General features: G+C 35.4%; 1 protein-coding gene across 2 annotated transcripts in view; it reads right to left on the reverse strand.

The window, feature by feature from the left end:
• The window catches only part of ADAM29 (ADAM metallopeptidase domain 29), a 66,970-nt gene that overhangs the window by 31,234 nt on the left and 19,727 nt on the right, over positions 1–16,009 (reverse strand). The window lies entirely within an intron of this gene.

Genomic DNA, 16,009 nt, shown 5'->3' on the forward strand with positions numbered 1-16,009 from the left:
AAAGACACTTGAGAATCACTACACCAAGCCCCTCCCCCAGAAGATCAACGAGAAATCCAGCCGAGACCAAGTTCACCTACCAAGGAGTGTGGTTTCAATACCAAGGAGAGCAGCAGAATCCAAAGGAGGAGAAAGCAAAGCACGGAACTCATGGCTTTTTCCCTGTGATTTTTTTTAGTCTTGCAGTTAATTTAATTTTTTTCTTTTTCATTTTTTGTTTTTTTTCTCACCTTCTGGTAAAATTTTTTTTAACTTTTACCTTTTTCTTTTTAACGTTTTTTAACTAGTTTATCTAATATATATATTTTCTTTTTTATATTTTTCTTATTTGTTTTCTTTTTTTTAAATTCTTTTCTTTTCTTTTTTTCTTTTTTTTCTTTTTACTTTTTTTTTCTTTCTTCCTTTTTGAACCTCTTTTTATCCCCTTTCTCCCCCCTCACGATTTGGGATCTCTTCTAATTTAGTTAAAGCATATTTTCCTGGGATTGTTGCCACCCTTTTAGTATTTTACTTGCTCCTTCATATACTCTTATCTGGACAAAATGACAAGACTGAAAAATTCAACACACACAAAAAAAGAACAAGAGGCAGTACTGAAGGCTAGGGACCTAATCAATACAGACATTGGTAATATGTCAGATCTAGAGTTCAGAATGACAATTCTCAAGGTTCTAGCCGGGCTCCAAAAAGGCATGGAACATATTAGAGAAACCCTCTCAAGAGATATAAAAGCCCTTTCTGGAGAAATAAAAGAACTAAAATATAACCAAGTTGAAATCAAAAAAGCTATTAATGAGGTGCAATCAAAAATGGAGGCTCTCACTGCTAGGATAAATGAGGCAGAAGAAAGAATTAGTGATATAGAAGACCAAATGACAGAGAATAAAGAAGCTGTGCAAAAGAGGGACAAACAGCTACTGGACCACGAGGGGAGAATTCGAGAGATAAGTGACACCATAAGACAAAACAACATTAGAATAATTAGGATTCCAGAAGAAGAAGAAAGAGAGAGGGGAGCAGAAGGTATACTGGAGAGAATTATTGGGGAGAATTTCCCCAATATGGCAAAGGGAACGAGCATCAAAATTCAGGAGGTTCAGAGAACGCCCCTCAAAATCAATAAGAATAGGCCCACACCCCGTCACCTAATAGTAAAATTTACAAGTCTCAGTGACAAAAGAAAATCCTGAAAGCAGCCAGGGAAAAGAAGTCTGCAACATACAATGGTAAAAATATTAGATTGGCAGCTGACTTATCCACAGAGACCTGGCAGGCCAGAAAGAGCTGGCATGATATTTTCAGAGCACTAAATGAGAAAAACATGCAGCCCAGAATACTATATCCAGCTAGGCTATCATTGAAAATAGAAGGAGAGATTAAAAGCTTCCAGGACAAACAACAACTGAAAGAATTTGCAAACACCAAACCAGCTCTACAGGAAATATTGAAAGGGGTCCTCTAAGCAAAAAGAGAGCCTACAAGTGGTAGATCAGAAAGGAACAGAGACCATATACAGTAACAGTCACCTTACAAGCAATACAATGGCACTAAATTCATATCTCTCAATAGTTACCCTGAGTGTTAATGGGCTAAATGCCCCTGTCAAAAGACACAGGGTATCAGAATGGATAAAAAAACAAAACACATCTATATGTTGCCACCAAGAAACTCATTTTAAGCCCGAAGACACCTCCAGATTTAAAGTGAGGGGGTGGAAAAGAATTGACCATGCTAATGGACATCAGAAGAAAGCAGGAGTGGCAATCCTTATATCAGATCAATTAGATTTTAAGCCAAAGACTATAATAAGAGATGAGGAAGGACACTATATCATACTCAAAGTGTCTGTCCAATAAGAAGATCTAACAATTTTAAATATCTATACCCCCAACGTGGGAGCAGCCAACTATATAAACCAATTAATAACAAAATCAAGAAACACATCAACAATAGTACATAATAGTAGGGGACTTTAACACTCCCCTCACTGAAATGGATAGATCATCCAAGCAAAAGTTCAGCAAGGAAATAAAGGCCTTAAATGACACACTGGACCAGATGGACGTCACAGATATATTCAGAACATTTCATCCCAAAGCAACAGAATACACATTCTTCTCTAGTGCACATGGAACATTCTCCAGAATAGATCACATCCTCGGTCCTAAATCAGGACTCAACCGGTATCAAAAGATTGGCATCATTCCCTGCATATTTTCAGACCACAATGCTCTGAAGCTAGAACTCAACCACAAAAGGAAGTTTGGAAAGAATCCAAATACATGGAGAATAAACAGCATCCTTCTAAAGAATGAATGGGTCAACCGGGAAATTAAAGAAGAATTGAAAAAAATCATGGAAACAAATGATAATGAAAATACAACGGTTCAAAATCTGTGGGACACAACAAAGGCAGTCCTGAGAGGAAAATATATAGCGGCACAAGCCTTTCTCAAGAAACAAGAAAGGTCTCAGGTACACAACCTAACCCTACACCTAAAGGAGCTGGAGAAAGAACAAGAAAGAAACCCTAAGCCCAGCAGGAGAAGAGAAATCATAAAGATCGGAGCAGAAATCAATGAAATAGAAACCAAAAAAACAATAGAACAAATCAACAAAACTAGGAGGTGGTTCTTTGAAAGAATTAATAAAATTGATAAACCCCTGGCCGGACTTATCAAAAAGAAAAGAGAAAGGACCCAAATAAATAAAATCATGAACGAAAGAGGAGAGATCACAACTAACACCAAAGAAATACCAACTATTATAGGAACATACTATTAGCCACTCTATGCCAATAAATTTGACAATGTGGAAGAAATGGATGCATTCCTAGAAACATATAAACTACCACCACTGAACCAGGAAGAAACAGAAAGCCTGAACAGACCCATAACCAGTAAGGAGATTGAAACAGTCATTAAAAATCTCCAAACAAATAAAAGCCCAGGGCCAGACGGCTTCCCGGGGGGCATTCTACGAAACATTTAAAGAAGAACTAATTCCTATTCTCCTGAAACTGTTCCAAAAAATAGAAATGGAAGGAAAACTTCCAAACTCATTTTATGAGGCCAGCATCACCTTGATCCCAAAACCAGACAAGGATCCCATCAAAAAAGAGAGCTATAGACCAATATCCTTGATGAACACAGATGCGAAAATACTCAACAAAATACTAGCCAATAGGATTCAACAGTACATTAAAAGGATTATTCACCACGACCAAGTGGGATTTATTCCAGGGCTGCAAGGTTGGTTCAACATCCACAAATCAGTCAATGTGATACAACACATCAATAAAAGAAAGAACAAGAACCATATGATACTCTCAATAGATGCTGAAAAAGCATTTGACAAAGTACAGCATCCCTTCCTGATCAAAACTCTTCAAAGTGTAGGGATAGAGGGCACATACCTCAATATCATCAAAGCCATCTATGAAAAACCCACCACAAATATCATTCTCAATGGAGAAAAACTGAAAGCTTTTCCGCTAAGGTCAGGAACACGGCAGGGATGTCCATTATCACCACTGCTATTCAACATAGTACTAGAGGTCCTAGCCTCAGCAATCAGACAACAAAAGGAAATTAAAGGCATCCAAATTGGCAAAGAAGAAGTCAAATTATCACTCTTTGCAGATGATATGATACTATATGTGGAAAACCCAAAAGACTCCACTCCAAAACTGCTAGAACTTATACAGGAATTCAGTAAAGTGTCAGGATATAAAATCAATGCACAGAAATCAGTTGCATTTCTCTACACCAACAGCAAGACAGAAGAAATAGAAATTAAGGAGTCAATCCCATTTACAACTGCACCCCAAACCATAAGATACCTAGGAATAAACCTAACCAAAGAGACACAGAATCTATACTCAGAAAACTATAAAGTACTCATGAAAGAAATTGAGGAAGACACAAAGAAATGGAAAAATGTTCCATGCTCCTGGATTGGAAGAATAAATATTGTGAAAATGTCTATGCTACCTAAAGCAATCTACACATTTAATGCAATTCCTATCAAAGTACCATCCATCTTTTTCAAAGAAATGGAACAAATAATTCTAAAATTTATATGGAACCAGAAAAGACCTCGAATAGCCAAAGGGATATTGAAAAAGAAAGCCAACGTTGGTGGCATCACAATTTCGGACTTCAAGCTCTATTACAAAGCTGTCATTATCAAGACAGCATGGTACTGGCACAAAAACAGACACGTAGATCAATGGAACAGAATAGAGAGCCCAGAAATAGACCCTCAACTCTACAGTCAACTAATCTTCGACAAAGCAGGAAAGATTGTCCAATGGAAAAAAGACAGCCTCTTCAATAAATGGTGCTGGGAAAATTGGACAGCCACTTGCAGAAAAATGAGATTGGACCATTTCCTTACACAACACACAAAAATAGACTCAAAATGGATGAAGGACCTCAATGTGCAAAAGGAATCCATCAAAATCCTTGAGGAGAACACAGCAACCTCTTCGACCTCAGCCGCAGCAACATCTTCCTAGGAACAATGCCAAAGGCAAGGGAAGCAAGGGCAAAAATGAACGATTGGGATTTCATCAAGATCAAAAGCTTTTGCACAGCAAAGGAAACAGTTAACAAAATCAAAAGACAACTGACAGAATGGGAGAAGATATTTGCAAACGACATATCAGATAAAGGACTACTGTCCAGAATCTATAAAGAACTTAGCAAACTCAACACCCAAAGAACAAATAATCCAATCAAGAAATGGGCAGTGGACATGAACAGACATTTCTGCAAAGAAGACATCCAGATGGCCAACAGACACATGAAAAAGTGCTCCATATCACTCGGCATCAGGGGAATACAAATCAAAACCACAATGAGATATCACCTCACACCAGTCAGAATGGCTAAAATCAACAAGTCAGGAAATGACAGATGCTGGCGAGGATGCGGAAAAAGGGGAACCCTCCTACACTGTTGGTGGGAATGCAAGCTGGTGCAACCTCTCTGGAAAACAGCATGGAGGTTCCTAAAAATGTTGAAAATAGAACTGCCCTATGACCCAGCAATTGCACTATTGGGTATTTACTCTAAAGATACAAACGTAGTGATCCAAAGGGGCACGTGCACCCGAATGTTTATAGCAGCAATGTCCACAAATAGCCAAACTATGGAAAGAACCTAGATGTCCATCAACAGATGAATGGATCAAGAAGATGTGGTATATATACATAATGGAATACTATGCAGCCACCCAAAGAAATGAAATCTTGCCATTTGCGACAACATGGATGGAACTAGAGCGTATCATCCTTAGCGAAATAAGTCAAGCAGAGAAAGACAACTATCATATGATCTCCCTGATATGAGGAAGTGGTGATGCAACATGGGGGCTTAAGTGGGTAGGAGAAGAATCAATGAAACAAGATGGGATTGGGAGGGAAACAAACCATAAGTGACTCTTAATCTCACAAAACAAACTGAGGGTTGCTGGGGGGAGGGGGTGTGGGAGAAGGGGGTGGGATATGGACATTGGGGAGGGTATGTGCTTTGGTGAGTGCTGTGAAGTGTGTAAACCTGGTGATTCACAGACCTGTACCCCTGGGGATAAAAATATATGTTTATAAAAAATAAAAAATTAAAAAGTTTACTTCCATTCCTGAATTTATACCACATCTATATCCATTCATAGACAATGAGAATTTGGGCTTTCCTTAACTTGGCTATCATAGATAATACTGCTATAAACATTGGCATGCATGTACTTCTTCAAATTGGTATTTTTGTATTTGTATTTTAGGGTTAAATACTTAGTAGTAAGATGGCTGAGTCATAGGGTAGTTCTATTTTTAACACTTTTTCAAGAATAGTTGTACCAGTTTGCACTTCTGCCAATGGTGTAAGAGGGTTCCCCTTTCTCTACAACCTCACCTCACCAACACCTGTTTTTTCTTGTGTTGTTAATTTTAACCATTTGACAGGTGTGAGGTGATATCTCATTGTAATTTTGATTTGTATTTCCTGGATGACCATTGTTGAACATCTCATGTGTCTGTTGGCCATCTTTATTTCTTCTTTGGGGAAATGTCTATTCTTGCCTTCTGCCCATTTTTTGATTGGATTACTTGTTTGGGGATGTTGAATTTTATAAATTCTTTACATATTTTAAATACTAACCCTTTATCGGATATGTCATTTGTAAATAATTTCTTCCATTCCAAAGGTTGACTTTTAGTTTTGTTGATTATTTTCTTTGCTGTGCAGAAGATCTGTATTTTGTTGAAGTCCCAGTCATTTATTTTGGTCTTTGTTTTCCTTGCTGCAGGAAACCTATCTAGTAAGAAGATGGTATGGCCTATGTCAAAGAAGTTACTGCTTATCTTCTTTTCTAGGATTTTAATGATTTCCCATCTCACATTTTGGTTTTTGATCTATTTTTAATTATTTTTCTGTATGGTAAAAGAAAGTGGTACAGTTTCATTCTTTTGATACCTGCAAACTCTTTTGGTCCTCCCCACTACTGCTGTTTTAAACAGTCTCACGTGTCTGTATTTACTGGCATTTTATTTGCATTTGGGAAGGTTTCAGTTTCCCCCTTTAAATTACCATATTTAGGTTGTTCATGTTTATATGTGTGTGTATGTGTATTCTGACGACCACACCAAATTTTGAACTTCTTAAAAGTAGGGAAGAAATAAGCATGGGACTTTAGATTCAATCAGTCATTTCAGCAGAAACCAGGAATAGATAGAAAGCTATCCAGGAAGATCTGTGGAGAGCCTTTGTGTCTAGTGGTGTGGATTCCCTTAACATTCACCAAAAAAGCCAGTAAGATTTTTAAAATGTTATACCGGCAGGAACACTATTCTCTTGGTCTAAATGGAAGAGTGATGAAATGAAATGAAGAAAAATTGTTATTCTGTGGATTCTGGGAATCCACAACAGGAATCAGGCTTCCCAGAGAGTGAGAGCACTGCTGTAGAAGTGACAATAGGATAAAGCCACCTCATCGGTATCATAGTTTTTTTTTTTTTTTCCAGAATTCTCTCAGTTATTCATCTATTTGTCCTGCTATGGCCATCTAGCAGTCCCAGGTGTGCTATACAAAGCAAATGATAATAGCACATGCTATTGAATACATAAATACAAATGATATATAACTCCTCACATCAACTTGTGAAATATAAATTTAAACAAATAAGCTATTACACAGAGTCTTTTCTGGGAGAGAAGGTATTCACACTTTGGAAAGTTACATGGAATTTCTGTTAAGTAATCAGAAAAGATCATTCCTAAGGGAGAAGTAACAAAATGCTCAAAAGGCGAGAGATGTGGGCACCTGAGTGGCTCAGTCAGTTAAGCGTCTGCCTTCTGCTCAGGTCATGATCTCAGGACCCTGGGATCAATCCCTACTTCAGGCTCTCTGCTCGTCAGGGAGGCTGCTTCTCCCTCTCACTCTCCCTCTGTGGGTTCTTTTACTCTCTCTCAAATAAATAAATAAAATCTTAAAAAAACAAAAGGCAAGAGATGTAAAATAAGAAGTATGTGTGGAGAAGGATGTTATTTTGCATCAACACGTTTTGAGGCAGAGAATGGTAGGAGATGCAGTCTGTGATAGAGGTAGAAGTTGTGAAAACCTATTTCAAGCAAAATAACCACCATAAAGACATCTTTGGCAGCTGTATGTAAACATTTTGGGGTAGCATGCATTTTTAACAAATTTAACAATCTCAAAAAGCACATACTGCAAAATATACGTGTGTGTGATATATAAATCTAGGAGAACACTTGATAATTTATGAATTCTGTTTATAGTATTGTTGTGCAGTGAATGTTTGTGTCTCCCAAAATTCACGTGTTGAAATTCTAACTTCTAATGTGATGGTATGAGTAGGTTGGGCCTTGGTGAAGCCCTTATAAACGGGATTATTGCCATTATAAAAGGTCCCAGAGCACTTTTTCTCTTTCTCTTTTTTTCTTTCCCACTATGTGAAGTCACAGTAAAAGAATGAACCTTCTTATGAACCAGAAAGTGGGTCCCACCAAATACTAACTCCTCTAACATGTTTGATCTTGCACTTCTCAAAAAACAAAACTGCGATAAATGTTTTTGTTTAAGCCAACCAGTCTGTGATATTCTGTTATAACAACCTAAATGAACTAAGACAGAATTGTTACCGAGAAATGGGAGCTGCTTCGGTGACAAATATCTACAATTGTGGAAACAACTTTGGAAGTGGGTAAAGTTTAGAAGGATCAAGTAGCTCTTATAGCCAATAGGTCTTGAATCCACACAGGACTATAACAAACAAAGAAGCAGTTTTTAAGCTGGTGGATGTATATTCCCAAGCACTGAGCTCAGAGAAGAGAAAGGAGACAAAAACGCACATCTCCTAGTTTCTTCCTTCCTCCTTTCTCCTTCCTTCCTTTTTCTTTTCTTTTTCCTTCCTCCTCCTCCTTCTTCTCTCCTTCTTCTTCTTTCTTCTCCTCCTCCTCCCTCTCCTCCCTCTCTTCCTCCTTTCTCCTCCTCCCTCTTCTTCCTCCTCTTCCTCTTCCTTTCCTATAGTGTCCTGGCCTAGTTTTGGTTTCTCTTTCTGGAAGAAACATGATGCATACTTTTCATCTATGCCTGAGGTTTTGGCTTCTAATCAGGTTACATGTGAGAGCTTACTGGAATCCTCTTCGGAACATGGAAGAGCTGATGGCCTTATCCAAACCAAGTCTCCAGCTCCTCTCTAGAAGAAGCTTTTTAAAAAACATTTAGCACTCCAACTGTTAGGGCTGCCAAACAAGAACCTGGTTCCTCAATCACCTAGCTCTGGGAGCTAATGAAGGTTGACATTTATGTCTCCTAGGACTATACATATTAAAGAGACAGCTCTGTATGAGTACTCAAGCATTTCCAGTGACTATCCTTATATTCAGATTTCCTGTTTCTTTATGATTCAGTCTTGGTATATTGCATGTGTCTAAAAATTTTTCCAGTTCTAAGTTGCCCATCTTGCTAGTGTATAATTGCTAGTGTAGTCTCACGATGTTTTGTGTTTCTGTGGTATCAGCTGTAGCATTGCCTGTCTCATTTCTGATTTTATTTATATCTTCTCCTTTTTCTTAGTCTACTAAAGACTTCTCAATATTACCTTTTAATAATTCCAACTCATTCTTGGCTGTCTTTTTCTATCTATAGGTCTGTTAAAATTTTCTTTATACATTTAGGTGGATGCATAAATATTTACAAATATTATACTCTCCTGGATTGAGGAAAAGTTTCTCTGTAGGCTAAGTAGTCTTGTTCATTTATGACTAGGGAGCAAAGTGGACATGAGTCTGAAGCACTATTCCTGAGATCAAATTCTAGCACTTATGCTTACTAGATATGTGATTAAATGATCATACATTTGGTTTCTTTTTTTTTTTTTTTGTAAAATGGAAATGAAATAAAATAATAATACATACTCCCTACTAAGGTTTTTATGGTTAAAGTAAGATAACTCAGTTTAAATACTTAGGGCAATGCCTACCATACTCTATGTATTTAATAAATAATGGTTATTATTATTTTTAAATAAAACAAATGATTTATCATATCCCCAGGTTATTCTTCAACAAAAAAATATGCTTTCTTTACACTGAACAGGAAAAAGTTTTTCTAAATAAATGGATCTGGAGAGAAGTTGAATGGAGTGTTTGTTTGAAACAGTGTTTCTTTGTGTGATTCCATATCTGTAGAAACATATGGATGGTAACTTTGCTCTCACTTATCTTTCAGCAAGCAAGAAAAAAAGAAAATACACATCATGGATTTTTAGATTTTTTTCCAAAGTCTTTTAAAGTAATTTTTGTCATCAATTTTTATCTAACATTTTATCTTCCGTCTGGTTCAATTCTCAGTTTTTTAAGAGCACAAGGTTTTACATAGGAAATTGGATAACCACTTCCTTTTTACTTTGATATGGATACATTTCCTGAATCCTTAATTTTGGCATTAGTATAAGAAGTATGAAAACTCTTTCAGGATTAATAATGTAAAACAAATTCTGTCAGAGAACATTTGTATTAAATAGCGTAAAAGGGAAAACTGCATTCCCCTAGCACATTGTAAGATGTCTCCTTTCATCCTATTTTTAACAAAAGAGTCATTTAATTAATTTTATATTTGTTAGCATTCAAGGCATGAATATATGAAAAGGGCAAGGTTGCCATGATAGTTCAATACTTTTTAAAAAATATATCAACTGTTTCTTGAAACAGTTTTAGATTTACAGAAAAAAATTGCAAATACATTGCAAAGAGTTCCCATATACTCCCATGCCCATTTTTCCCCCTATAAATAACATCTTATATGGTGCATTTTCACAATTAATGAACCAATATTGACACATATTAGCTGAAGCTTATATTTTATATGAATTTAAAATTTTCTATCTAATGTCTATTTTTAGTTCCAAGATTCCACCCAAGATACCATATTATAATAAGCCGCCATGCTTTCTTAGGCTTTTTTGTCTGTGGCATTGTTTTTGATGACAAAAATTCTCTTGTGGAGTTCTGGCAGGTGTTTTGTAGAGTATCCCTGAATTGAAGGTTTATCTGATTTTTTTTCATAATTAGACTGAAACTATACATTTTTGTAAGGAAAGATATAATATTTCTCATGACATCATATCAAGGGTATCGACTTTCTTTCTTTTTTTTTGGCTTAACCAACAAAAATTTATTTTCTCTTATGCTACATTAGTCACCATTCAGTAAATCATTAGTTTTTGATGTAATGGTTCCATGATTCATTGTTTGCATATAATATCCAGTGCTCCATGCAATCCATGCCCTTCTTAATATCCATCACTGGGCTAAACCATCTCCCCAGTCCTCTCCCCTCTTCCCAGAATCCATAGTCTCTCATGGTTCATCTCCCCCTCTCATTTCTCCTCCTTCATTTTTCCCTTCCTTCTTCTAATGCCCTGGAGGGTATTCATTATGTTCCACAAATAAGTGAAACCATATGATAATTGACTTAATATGTTTGACTTATTTCACTTAGCATAATCTCCTCCAGTACCAGCCATGTTGATGCAAAAGTTGGGTATTCATCCTTTCTGATGGCTGAGTAATATTCCCTTGTGTATAAGGACCACATCTTCTTTATCCATTCATCTGTTGTAGAGCTTCTTGTCTCTTTCCACAGTTTGGCTATTGTGGACGTTGCTATTATGAACATTGGGGTGCATATGGCCATTCCTTTCACTATATCTGTATCTTTGGGGTAAATACCCAGTAGTGCAATTGCTGGGTCATAGGGTAGCTCCATTTTTAATTTTTTGGGGGACCTCTACACTGTTTTCCAAAGTGGCTGTACCAACTTGCATTCCCACTAATAGTGTAAGAAGGTTCCCCTTTCTCCACAACCTCTTTAACACTTGTTTCTTGCCTTGTCAATTTTTGCCATTCTAACTGGTCTCAGGAGGTATCTCAGTGTGGTTTTGGTTTGAATTTCCCTGATGGCTAATGATAATGAACACTTTTTCGTGTGTCTGTTAGCCATTTGTAGTCTTCTTTTGAGAAGTGTCTGTTCATATCTTCTGCCCATTTTTGCCTTGATTATTGAAGACTTTTTTCCACCAGATATTTTTTCCTGCTTTGTTGAAGATTATTTGATCATTGAGTTGAGAGTCCATATCTGGGCTCTTCATTCTGTTCCATTGGTCTATGTGTCAGTTTTTGTGCCAGTACCATGCTGTCTTGGTGATCACAGTTTTGTAATATAGCTTGAAATCAGGTAATGTGATTCCCCCAGCTTTGTTTTTCTTTTTCAACATTTCCTTGGCAATTCTCAGTCTTTTCTGGTTCCATACAAATTTTAGGATTGTTTGTTCCAGCACTTTGAAAAATGCCATTGTTATTTTGATTGTAGTGGTGTTGAAAGTATAGATTGCTCTGGATAGCATAGACATTTTAACAACGTATATTTTTCCAATTCATGAGCATGGACTATTTTTCCATTTTTTTGTGTCTTTGATTTTTTTCACGAGTGTTCCATAGTTACTAGACTATAGATCCTTTACCTCTTCTGTTAAGTTTATTCCAAGGCATCTTGCAGCTTTTGGTGCTATTGTAAATGAAATTAATTCTCTAATTTCTCTTTCTACAGTTACATTGTTAGTGTATAAGAAAGCAACTGATTTCTGTGCATTGATTTTGTATCCTGCTACATTACTGAATTGCTTAAGAGTTCTAGTAATTTGAGAGTGGAGTCTTTTGAGTTTTCCACATTAAATATCATGTCATCTGTAAGGAGAGAGTTTGACTACTTCTTTGCCAATTTGAATACCTTTTATTTCTTTTTGCTGTCTGCTGTTGCTAGGATTTCTATTACTATGTTGAACAATAATGGTGGGAGCGAGCATCCTTATCATGTTCCTGATCTTAAGGGAAAGGTTTTCAGGCTTTGCCCTTTGAGAATGTATTTGCTGTGGGTTTTTCATAGATGGATTTTATAAAGGGGTACCTACTATAACATGATTTATCATAATTAATGTTGACCTTGATCAAATGGTTTGGTAGTATCTGTCCAGTTTCTCCACTGTAAAGTTACTCCTTCCTGCCCCTTTTATATTGTACTCTTTGGCAGTATGACATTTTGCACAGCCCATATATAAGGAACGGGGAACTATGTACTTTCCCCCAAATTCCTAACACCCACTAATCCTTGTATTGTCTTAGTACTGCCTTTTCCAGAATCTCATTTAAATGAAATCATTTACAGTCTCATTTAAATGAAATCATATACATTGGCTTCTTTCACTTTACAGTGTGTACTTAAGTTTCATCTATGTCTTTTTATTGGTTAATAGTTTCTTTTTTTTAATTACTAAATGGTATCCTTCATATTGATATACCACAGTTTGTTTATTCCATTACATATTGAAGGTCATTTTGGTGACTACTAGTTTTTGGTGATTAAGAATAGATCTGTTGTAAACATTAATCTGATGGCATTTATACTGAAAAAGTTTCAAAGTGTTTGCATAAATGCTGATGACTATGATGGATTTTATGGTAAAATTATATTTAAAATTTTTTAAAAAAGGAATGGGAGTTACCTGTAGTCTGCATTCTGATCGTGTCAGTTTTTGGATTTTACCTATTCTTAGGGGTATGTGGCAGTATCTTGTTTTGATCTACAACTTCCTAATAACAAATGATGCTGCTTGCTGTCTGCTATTTTTTGTACATGTTCTTTGATGGGACAATCTGTTCAAATCTTTTCCCCTTTTTAAAATTTGGCTTTTGTATTATTGTTGAGATTTAAATGTGAGTTATATATTTTAGATTAAGTCTACTATCATATATGTGTTTTGCATATAATTTCTTTAGGACCATAACACTTTTCATTCTCTATATGGTATCTTCAACAGAACATATATCTTTAATACTGATAAAATCCAATGTATCATTTTTTTTCTTTTATGGATCATGCTACTGGTGTTTTATCCAAAAAATTGTTGCCAAAGCATTTAGACATTTTTCTGTGTTTTCTTCAGAAAGTGTTACAGTTTCATGTTTCATATTTGTGTCTAGAGTTCATTTTAGTGAATATTTGTGGATCTTGTAAAGTTCTTATCTTTTCATGTTTAATATTCCCAGTACCATGTCAAGAAGATGATCTTTTCTACATTGAATTACATTTATTACCTTGGTGAAAATCAGGAGACTGCATTTATGTGGGTCTGTGTCTAGGTCTCTATTTTGTTTTACTAAAGTGTTTATTTTTTCACCAATATTATGCTGTTTTTATTACTATAAATTATGATGAATCAGATATCATGAGTCTTCAATCTTTGTCATTTTTCAAAATTTTTTAGGTTAAGTTTTTGACTTTTCCTTAAAACTTTAAAATCCATTTCCAATATCTACAAAAAAAGTTTCCTGGATTTTATTGGAATTGTGCTAAATCTATAGACCAATTTGGGAAGAAATGACATTTTAAAGGTATTGTTTTCCAATTCATAAACATGGACTCTCTTCTTTTTATTAAGATATCCTTGATTTTTTTCTTCAGAGTTTGTATTCTTCTGCATATAGATTCTGTACATGTTTTATTATATTTAAACCTAATTTTTTTGGAGCTAATGGGTAGGTTTTTTTTAAACCCTCCAAATATTTGAGAATTTCTCAACTTTTTAAAAATTTTTCTTAATTTCCTACGTAATTCTATAATGACCTAAGAATATTTTGTATGTTTTATATTCTTTTAAATTTATTAGATTGTTTATGACCCAGAACATTCCATATGAGGTTGAATGAATGTGTATTTTGCTCCTGTTGGTTGGAGTATTCTAAAAATTTCAGCTAGATGCAGTATATTGAGAGTACTGTTCAAGTCAGCTATATCCTTTCTGATATTGTGCCTACTGGATCTATCAGTTACTACAAAAAGGAGTTAAACTCTCCAATTATAGTAGTAGATTGTCTGTTTCCCCTTTCATTTCTCTTAGTTCTTGCTTTCTATATTTTGACACTCTATTGTGAGATACATGCATATAAAACACTGTTCGGTCTCCTAAGAGTTTTTGTCATTAACTATTTTTATCCCTGATAAATTTCCTTTTCCTGAATTCTGCTTAGTCAATACTCTGACAATTTTATCTTTTAGTTGATGTGTTTAATATATAATTGATATAGTTGGATTAATATCTTTAATATTTGTGACTTTTGTACTCATTGCATTTGTCCTTTGTTGTCTTTCTTTTCTACTCCTATTTTTCTGACTTCTCTGGTTTTAAGTATTTTATGACTTCATTTTTGTTCTCTTTTAGCATATCACTTATACTTCTTTGATAATGTTTTTTAGGTTTTGGTTTATAATTTACACTATGCATTTATAACTAACCTACCTAAACAGACCATTTTATATACAGTGCAGGTATAGTAGTTTTCTCAAATTTCTCTTCTCTGTGACTATGCCGCCATTTATCTCACATATATACGTGGTATAACTACCCAATATATTGTTATTGTTTTAACTACTAAATGGTTAATATCTAGATTACTTACAAATAAGAAAGCTAAGGTATTTTACTTTACCTTGATCCTTTTCCAACACTCTTCTTTGATTTTGTATATCTGAGCTTCTGATCTGTATAGTTTTTTTTCTCCTCCCTAAACTTTTTTTTTTTTTTTTAACATTTATTGCACTGCAGGTTTGCTGATGATAAATTTCCTCATGGGAAACTTTGTGTTTGAAGAGTAATTTCTCTGGATATAGAATTCTTGCTTGGTGAATTTTTCTTTCCAACAGTATAAATATTTCACTCCACTTTATTGTTGCTTTCATGGACTCCAGTTTTTAAGAAGTCCACTGCTATTCTGATCCCTGTTTCTCAAAAGGTAAGGTGTTTTTCCTGGGCTTCTTTCAAGTTTTTCTCTCATTCTTGATTTTCCATAGTTTTAATATGACAAGCCTAGGTGTCGGCTTTTGGTATTTATCTTGGATGGTGTTGGTTGGCTCTGTGTTTTTATGCTTTCACTGATTTTTGACAATTCTCAGCAATTATTACTTTAAATATTTCTCACGTCCCTTTTTCTTGTTTCTTTTTCTGGTATTCTTATCATATGTATGTTATGATTTTTGTAATTGTTCCACAGTTAATTATTTTTCATTCTTCTTTTCTCTTTTCTCTTAGGTTTTTCAGCTTGGGAAAATTCTAGTGGCACATCTTTCACCTCACTGCTTATTTCCTTGGCTACGGCCAGTCTGTTGATGGGTCCATCAAAGGAATTCTTCATTTTTTAAAGTATTTTGTTGTGTTTGTTGTGTTTATTGTTACTAACATTCTAAGACTACTTTATTGGAGGTTTTTTTTTTTTTTTTTTTCCCAAGATTTCATTTCTTTGACAGAGAGAGCACAGGCAGGGGCAGTGACAGGAGAGGGAGAAATAGGCTTCCCATTGAGCAGGGGACCCAATATGAGACTCCATCCCTGAATTGTGGGGTTATGACTTGAGCCAAAAACAGACATTTAACC

The sequence above is a fragment of the Mustela nivalis genome (genome assembly GCF_964662115.1).
Source record: "Mustela nivalis genome assembly, chromosome: 4".
NCBI lineage: Eukaryota > Metazoa > Chordata > Mammalia > Carnivora > Mustelidae > Mustela > Mustela nivalis.